The sequence below is a fragment of the Pagrus major genome, chromosome 22 (genome assembly GCF_040436345.1).
Source record: "Pagrus major chromosome 22, Pma_NU_1.0".
NCBI lineage: Eukaryota > Metazoa > Chordata > Actinopteri > Spariformes > Sparidae > Pagrus > Pagrus major.
In genome coordinates, this window is record NC_133236.1 from 4,693,499 (window position 1) to 4,702,516 (window position 9,018).

Sequence of the window (9,018 nt, forward strand, 5' to 3'; positions counted from 1 at the left end):
CATCCCGTGTTGGGAATGTGATTGAGTTTATTGATTTGTGGAATATGTTTAGTTAACGAAATAAGTCAGTGAAGAACTGAGAATGTAAAGAAAAAAATAGTAATATGCTGTTGAATAAAAGACAGCTACCAGCCTGCCATGGAGAACGCACGAATGACTTCTGTCTCTTCTTTTCCTGTGAAAACAGGGCAAATTATCTTCTGAGACCAGGTGACTCATTGTGAGGCCTGTAACAGAATTTTGGAGGCACCGCTGGGATCAGCGTCATATGCGAGGCGATGCTGATCCACTAACCCACGAACCCAAGGCAGACATCACAGGACCGGCGTGTTGGAGCGGCAGGTGTATGACTGAGGCAGCCACGGGACCACAGAGTGCGAGGGGATCCGCAGCTGGAGGAGTGCAGCACTGCTTGCTCAAGGTTACAGTACTGTGAAACACTGCTAACGAAAAGAACACAACATGGAGGACGTTGAAAGAAAAGGACTAGTATGGAAGATAAAGAAAAGCCTTCACACATTGACAGCAGATGAACTCTATGAAGTGGTGAAAATCCTCACACCAGTACTTGATCTGGATCCTGTAAGTGCAGTTAAGGGCAACGAGGAGAGTTGTGTTGACTACATATGTACTTACCTGAACTGTAAAACACTGCTTGATCTAGAGGACATGGGACTTTCCCATTTGTTGTGTTTAAGAGATGCGATTGCTGACCTCACTGCTAGGCGAGTTACTGAAGTTAGCCCACCTGTAGAATCAGAGAATGAGGTTGTTACACTGACATCATCACCTTTACTCAGCACAGAAGCTCAGCAGAGTAACATAGAAAGTAATTCAGCTGATACACTTACTAGTGAATCTGCAAATCCACAATCAGCAGAGTATGGTGTATTAATGGCTAACTATGAAGCTTTGGGTAAAAAGTTAACTGAGTTTAAAGCAACATCAGTTCAACATTCACCTACCTACACTACCAGGCAACTGCCACACTGTAGGGTAGAAAGCAGAGCCACTAGCCACCCTACGACAGATTCAGCACACAGTAAACCTGATAGCATGGTTTCCCTAAGAGACCTGTCATTCCTACAGCGCAGGGAATTCAAAGTTCATGGGGGTCAGGTCGGGGACAGTACATCAGACATCAGCTATCATGGACTGTGTAAGCAGATCGACGAGGGACTGATGGCGAAGTACACAGAGAGTGAAATCATCCAAGGTGTCCTCCGCATCATCAAACCAGGACAATTTAAAGACATGCTGATTAACAAGGACGACTTAACCCTCAGTGAGCTCAGAAGTTTTGTGCGGTCACACCTGAGTGAAAAGAGTGGAAGTGAGTTATTTCAGGAGTTAATGAGCACGAAACAACATGAACAAGAGAGTCCCCAACAGTTTCTATATCGGATGATAGGACTGAAACAAAAAGTCATGTTCGCTTCCAGACAAGATAACATGGACATTGAGTATGAGCCACGCACAGTTCAGAATGTGTTTCTGCGTACGATTCATCAGGGTCTCCTCCCCAAGTACAGTGACATTCGTAATGAACTCAAGCCCCTCCTCTCTGACTGTGCTGTATCGGATGAAGCGCTGATACGACAGGTAAATAAAGTGTCCAGCGAAGAGAGTGAGCGACAGCGACGACTGGGATTTAATCCCCGCCAAAAGGTAACACATGCTCACACTGCTCAGATTGAGACTGATCAGGACACTGAAAAAACAACAGACTCTAAAACAAAGAACAAAAATAAAGTGATAGAGGAACTGAGTGAAAAGGTTGACGCTCTGACCAAAGTAGTGGAAGCTCTCACAGCCACAAAGACTGCAGAACAATCCTGTCCGTGTGCCCACACTCAAACAAAGCCCAGACCGACAGCGAAGAAATATGGTTGCCCTACGTGTATTGAAAAAGGTACAGACTCATGTAATCACTGTTTTATCTGTGGTGATGCAGGGCACCGGGCAGCAGGATGTCTTAAGAGGTGGAAAGCAAAGAGCCCAGGTCAGCCCTTCGCTGATGTCCACACCCTAAGCAGCAACAACCGCCCATCCATCATAAAGGCAGAGCCGCAACCAGGACAAAAGACTCAGGTACAAACCAACTACGTCAGTCCCTCAGTCACGAGCCAAGAGACTGAAGCCCATGAAAGAGTGGCTCAGCTAGTGGGAAGGAAATGCAACATCAAATGCTACATCAACAACTACGCAATGGACTGTCTACTAGACACTGGTGCCCAAGTGAGTATCCTCGACCGCCAGTGGGTAAAGACTTACCTTCCTGACCACAAGCTGCGTCCACTGGCTGAACTGATGGGACAAAAGACTCTCAGTGTGCTCGCTGTCAATGGTGAGCCCTTGCCATACGATGGTTGGATGGGAGTGATGGTGAGTCTCCCAAACAACAGTGACCCAAACTTAGTGATACAAGTTCCCTTCCTGGTGAGTAACATGCCCTTAGACCGCCCCCTGATTGGCTTCAATGTAGTCGAGCAACTGATTCTGGGAACAAAAGACGGTGCTGATCTAATGCCCACGCTCGTGAGCCTCATCCGTGGTGCCATGAACCTGCAAGATGATAAAGCCACTACATTAGTCAACTTCATCCAGACAAAACTCACCAGTGATAGTGATGTGAATCAGAGTGTGCTTAAAGTGGGACTATATGATGTAGTTATTCCAGCTGGTCAGGTTAAGCTTGTTAAGTGTAAAGTACCATCCGCATTTGACACATCAAAGTCACTCGTGCTCTTTGAACCCAGTGAGAATAACCCCCAGTTGCAACAGCTTGATGTTGGTGACAGCCTAATCGAGATTTGTCATGAAAAAACCCCTTATGTCAAAGTCCCCATAGGCAACCACACAAAACATGATGTAACTCTGTTCAGTAGAACTGTGCTAGGGAGCATTGAGTCAGTAGTTAAAATAGTGCAGACCGATGAGTTAGGCCCAGCTACACCAAGTGTTACTCAGGTAGCTAATGCTGATGAACCCCCCCAAACTCAACAAGACAGGAGTAGTGAGAGGGTTAGTGTGGTGGAAAAATGGGACCCACCAGTTGACATGAGCCACCTAAGTGAGAACCAGCAGGAGATTGTGAAGGAGATGTTACGAGAGGAGTCAGGAGCATTCGCACGAGACGACAATGATATGGGGTGTATAACAAGCTTGGAGATGTCCATCACACTCAACGACAACACTCCCATTCAGAAATCATATGCCTCCATCCCAAAGCCCCTTTATAGGGAGGTAAAGGAGTATATTGAGGATCTTCTGGCAAAAGGGTGGATTGTGAAATCTAAATCCCCTTACTCAGCACCTGTCGTCTGTGTGCGTAAAAAAGACGGAACGCTCAGACTCTGTATCGATTACCGTCTCCTTAACCAGCGCACTGTTCCAGATCGCCACCCCTTACCGAGAATACAAGACCTCACAGACACTTTGGGTGGGTACAGTTGGTTTTCCATTTTAGATCAAGGGAAGGCGTATCACCAGGGGTTCATAGCCGAGGGATCGCGTCACCTCACTGCGTTCATTACCCCTTGGGGTCTGTATGAGTGGGTACGCATACCTTTTGGTTTGACCAACGCACCCGCTGCGTTTCAACGTAGCATGGAAGAGATGCTTGCCCCCCTTCGTGATGAGTGTTGTATCCCATATTTGGACGACATCCTGTGTTATGCCCGCACATTTGAGGAGCATGTGGAGCGGCTGAGAAAGGTTTTGAGAGCTCTACAAGGTCACGGGGTCAAGCTCAGGCCCACAAAATGCGACCTGTTTAGACGAGAGGTCAGATATGTAGGTCGTTTGGTCTCAGCTGAGGGTGTGCGCATTGATCCTAAGGACTTGGAGGCAGTGTACGCTTTGAAGAAGGAAAAACCTGCTACTGTTGGAGATGTGAGGAGGATTGTTGGATTTTTGAGCTACTATCGTTCATATATTCAAGATTTTTCCAGACTGGCAAATCCCATCTATGAACTTTTGCAGCCAAAGAGAAACCAAGAGCAGTCTCAGGGGAGGTGTGGGGGACAGAAGGGTAAGGGTACACAGCTGCCGTCCAGGACCCCAGTCCAGTGGACTGAGACCCACCAAGAAACACTGTGTAAGCTTATTGATATGCTGGCTAACCCTCCTGTTCTCGCATATCCAGATTTCGAGTTGCCGTTCGTGCTCCACACGGATGCTTCTGATAAAGGGCTGGGAGCCGTCCTTTACCAGAGCCAGGGTGGTAAACTCCGAGTGATTGGATACGGCTCGAGGACCCTCACACCGGCTGAAAAGAATTACAGACTCCACTCGGGAAAATTGGAGTTCCTTGCCCTTAAGTGGGCCGTCTGCGAGAAATTTAGGGACTATTTGTTCTATGCGCCTCATTTTACCATCTTCACCGACAATAACCCTTTAACGTATGTTATGCGAACTGCTAAATTAAATGCTGTTGGGTTCCGGTGGGTGGGAGAACTGTCTGACTTTAGATTTGACATACGCTACAGACCCGGCAAATCAAATGTCGATGCAGACACACTGTCGAGAATTCCACTTGACATTAATGCTTTTGTTTCTGAGTGTACAGAAGAGCTGCCTAGAGAGACAGTCACTGCCGCATGGGAAGGCTGCAAGGCAGGCAAGGAGGGAGACGTCGCCTGGGTTGCTGCACTGGCTCTTTCACAAGGTGACCAAGCTGAGCCAAGCAGCCGAGAACCTCTGCAACCTATTGACCTCACTGAACTGCAAAGGAGCCAGAGGACAGACCCAGTGATAGGTGAGATCCTAAAAATGAAAGACTCAAACCAAACTCTCACACAAGACATGAAACGGAACGTGACAGGCATTGTCAGGAAAATGATGCATGAATGGAACAGACTTCACGTTGAGGATGGAATACTGTATCGTAAAACAACAGAGAGACGCCAGCTAGTTTTGCCTGCTAGTTTTAAACCACTGGTCCTCAAACACTTACATGACGCCATGGGACATGTCGGGGCTGAAAGGGTCCTCAGTTTGGCAAGGCAAAGATTTTATTGGCCATACATGAGGCGTGAGATCGAAGCTTATGTCACCAGACAATGCCCATGTATCAAACAAAAGAAACCAGTGACTCAAATAAGAGCCCCAATGTCCAGCATCAGCACAAGCTCACCCATGGAGCTAGTTTCCATTGATTTTCTGCATTTAGAGCCTAGCAAGGGGGGCTACCAATACATTTTAGTAGTTGTAGACCACTTTACTAGATACGCTCAGGCCTACCCGACCCGCAATAAAGCTGGTAAAACCGCAGCAGAAAAGATTTTCAGTGACTATATCCCCAGATTCGGCTATCCCTCAAAACTCCACCATGATCAGGGGCGCGAGTTTGAAAATGAGCTCTTTCGAACTCTGCAACAAATGAGTGGGGTGGGACATTCACGCACAACCCCTTATCACCCCCAGGGCAACCCGGCCGAGCGGTTTAACCGCACTGTGTTGCAAATGTTGCGGACCCTGGGTGAGAAGGAAAAGGAAAGATGGAAAGAGTATCTTCCCCAGATTGTTCATGCTTATAATAGCACACGCCATGAAGCAACCGGGTACTCACCTTTCTTTTTGCTTTTTGGTCGACACCCGCGTTTACCCATAGACCTGTTATTTAGACTGACCACAGACAAGGAGCCTCAGACAACAAGGAGCTACGCTGAGAAGTGGGCAGAGCGTATGACAGAGGCATATCGGATAGCTTCAGAGAACAGCAAAAACTCAAGTGCACGTGGAAAAAAGTACTATGATAAACACACAAGAGGAGTGGTGCTGCAACCTGGAGACCGGGTGTTAGTGCGAAATCTGAGCGAAAGAGGTGGTCCTGGAAAACTGAGGGCATATTGGGAGAATGCTGTGTATGTCGTGACAGAACAAATCAGAGACAGTCCAGTCTACAAGGTGGTCTCAGAGAAGGATAGGAACAAGTCAAGAGTCCTGCATCGTAACTTGTTACACCTCGTCAATGACTTACCTGTCGATCTGCCTGTAACAAAAGAGAAAGTGAAAACATCAGTAACCAGGAGGAACAGTAAAAAGCCTGTTGAACGAGAAAAAGAACAGCGACAGAGCAGTGAAACAAGTTCTGATGATGATGATTCAACTTATTATGAACTAAGATACAACCTGAGAACTGGAAACAGAGAAAGTGTCATACCTACCTGTGAACCAACTTGTGTTTCAAAGAGGAATCCAGCTCCTGTTGAATCCAGTCAAACAGTCAGCTTTGGAAAATCTGTAAAAGAGAGAGGATTAACACATGCAGAGAAAACACCTGTAAAATCAACAAGAGAACAAAGAGAAACCGAACAAGAACAATGTGATGAACAAAATGTTGATCCTGACAATAGTGTCGAAGAGGAGGAAAATGTGAGTGATGTAGAGTCGGAGGTCATTCAGGAACCTGGTACGGAGAGTGAAAGTGAAACTGTGCAGCCTGTTCCAGAGGAGACCGCTGCTGGACCCGGCCTGGCCCCTCAATCAGATGAGCAGACGTTCAGAAGGTCCACTAGAGATAGACGACCAGCCGCACTCTTTACCTATAACAGCCTAGGTCAGCCCTCACTTCAGGCACAACCATCAGTCAGTAGTGCAGAAGTTTATGAGACACCACACATGACATTTTGGGGCATGCAGCCATATCCCCCAACACCTTACACTGTTCAGATGGCACATTGTATTCCGGTACCTTACCTGTCACCGCCATATAATGCTTATTCAGGATTTTATAACATGCCTATCTACACTTATTGAGAGGTTGTTAAAGAGCAACACTTTAAGTTTTGATTATAAGAAGTGATATTTTGTAAATGAGTTAAATGGTAAAATAGGTAAAATGTCAGGAGCCATTTTATTTTTTTGTTGGGGAGTATGTGACGCCTACAAATGTGTATGGTCACAAATTTTGAAATTATTATATTTTATGTGTTGTTTGTATGAAAGAGATGAGCCAACTTTATGAGTTTTCTGAGAAGAGTGTCAGAGAGTAGGTTGCTAATTCCACCACAAGAGGGAGTATCCCGTGTGTGAGCACTTGTGGTACGCTGCGTCAGACTGACTTCCTCAGACAGCTACCAGCCTGCCATGGAGAACGCACGAATGACTTCTGTCTCTTCTTTTCCTGTGAAAACAGGTCAGTAAAGTGTGTTACACGACCACAACTCAGGTATAAGGACTGTTAAACACCTGTTGAATGTATAAGTGAAGTTTTAGACGTAGAAATCGTGATGTAAGTAGTGAGAAGCGTAAAAGAAAAGTAGTTTCGCTTTTCTCATAGAAAACAACAACACAAAATGGCGGTCCGACGAAGTTTTCGCTAGCTTTGCTATGGCTCCTGGGCATTTATTTTCATTTTCTTTTGTGAGTGACTGTATATTTGAAGTGTAATATGAGTTCTGTGAAGGTGAATTTATGTGTTTTTGAGTGAATGTTCATGGTAATTACTGAGTCAGGTTAAAAGAGTATACCTACACCTTGCTATTATTGTGTTTATGTGTGTAGATGTGTTCATACGGGCAGTAGTGTAGTAGAGTCTATAAAAAGGGACATTCCAAGTAAAACATGATTCTTTTGGTTAAAAACAGTGGAAAAGTAACTGAGTACACAAATATCTTTTGTTTCATCCCGTGTTGGGAATGTGATTGAGTTTATTGATTTGTGGAATATGTTTAGTTAACGAAATAAGTCAGTGAAGAACTGAGAATGTAAAGAAAAAAATAGTAATATGCTGTTGAATAAAAGACAGCTACCAGCCTGCCATGGAGAACGCACGAATGACTTCTGTCTCTTCTTTTCCTGTGAAAACAGGGCAAATTATCTTCTGAGACCAGGTGACTCATTGTGAGGCCTGTAACAGTAACTACCGTCTCTGTTCAGAGATGGCTTTCTCATGTCAGATGTGAATGTTCCCCTTGTGGTTCCTCCGGTCGTACACTGACACCTGGTTGATGACCTCAGCGCTTTCACTTGATGTGTAACTGTCAAGATCTTTTCGCCAGCTACAATGATTTCACCTGTGCTGTGCTGCTCAGTGGCATAATGGTTAGCACATACAGTATGTGGCAACACACCTTGCGAGAACTGCAGGTTTGGCTGTTTTACTCCTGACTGGTCTGCAATGCAATGCAAGGCAAGTTATTTCTGCATTTCCAGCAATGGGCATTTCAGCTGTCAGCATTTACACTGCATTTTCTGCAGGAAATGCATTTTCTAGTTACATATTACTATTTGTAAATATGACCCCGTGAATATGGAGCACCTAGGAGCAGTCAGTAGAAGTGAGATGACCTTAACCTTTTCTATTGTTTATGGGTTAGGAGTTTAGGTTAGAGCTTTGTTATTTATTCATGTTAAACCCGGTAAGTGTAGGGCTAATTAGTAAACTTGGGGTTATTGCTCTGAGCATTGCTTATCTCTCATGTTTAATAGAACTAGTACTCTGACTTATTGTGCAGAAGAGTGGGAAGTCATTCAGCAGAATATGTCTTATTTTCCTTGGACTGAGACATAACATGAGGTTGTAGGAAAACACCAAAAAGGTGATATCAGAGGGCAGAACTAGGCCGAGGTGCTACCAGCAAGGCACACTGCTAGAAACTGCCACCAAGCTTTGCGCTCAACGGTCAAAGCACCTTTCAAAGCTCAACCAATAAGATAACAGCTGTATGTGATTTAGCCAAAGGTGATACATGCAAGCAGGGAAAGTAGCTCCCTGAGCTCTATAACACAACATTAAAACATAAAAAGATTGCCAGACAGACATGTTGTTCCATAGAAATTCTGATTTAATTACTATGGGTTTTGATTGATTATAAATCAACATGGAAACAACACATTGACTATATCAGGGAACATACATGTAGGCATTGTTACATTTAATTAAAATTCAACCCAGGCTGTGTATGAGTTTTTCTCAATACAGCAGAGCAAATATTATCTGTATTATATGAGTGTTGTTTGTAAGTTCACCGTACAAAAAGCTAACAAAGGGATTAAAAGGAAATGTATGTC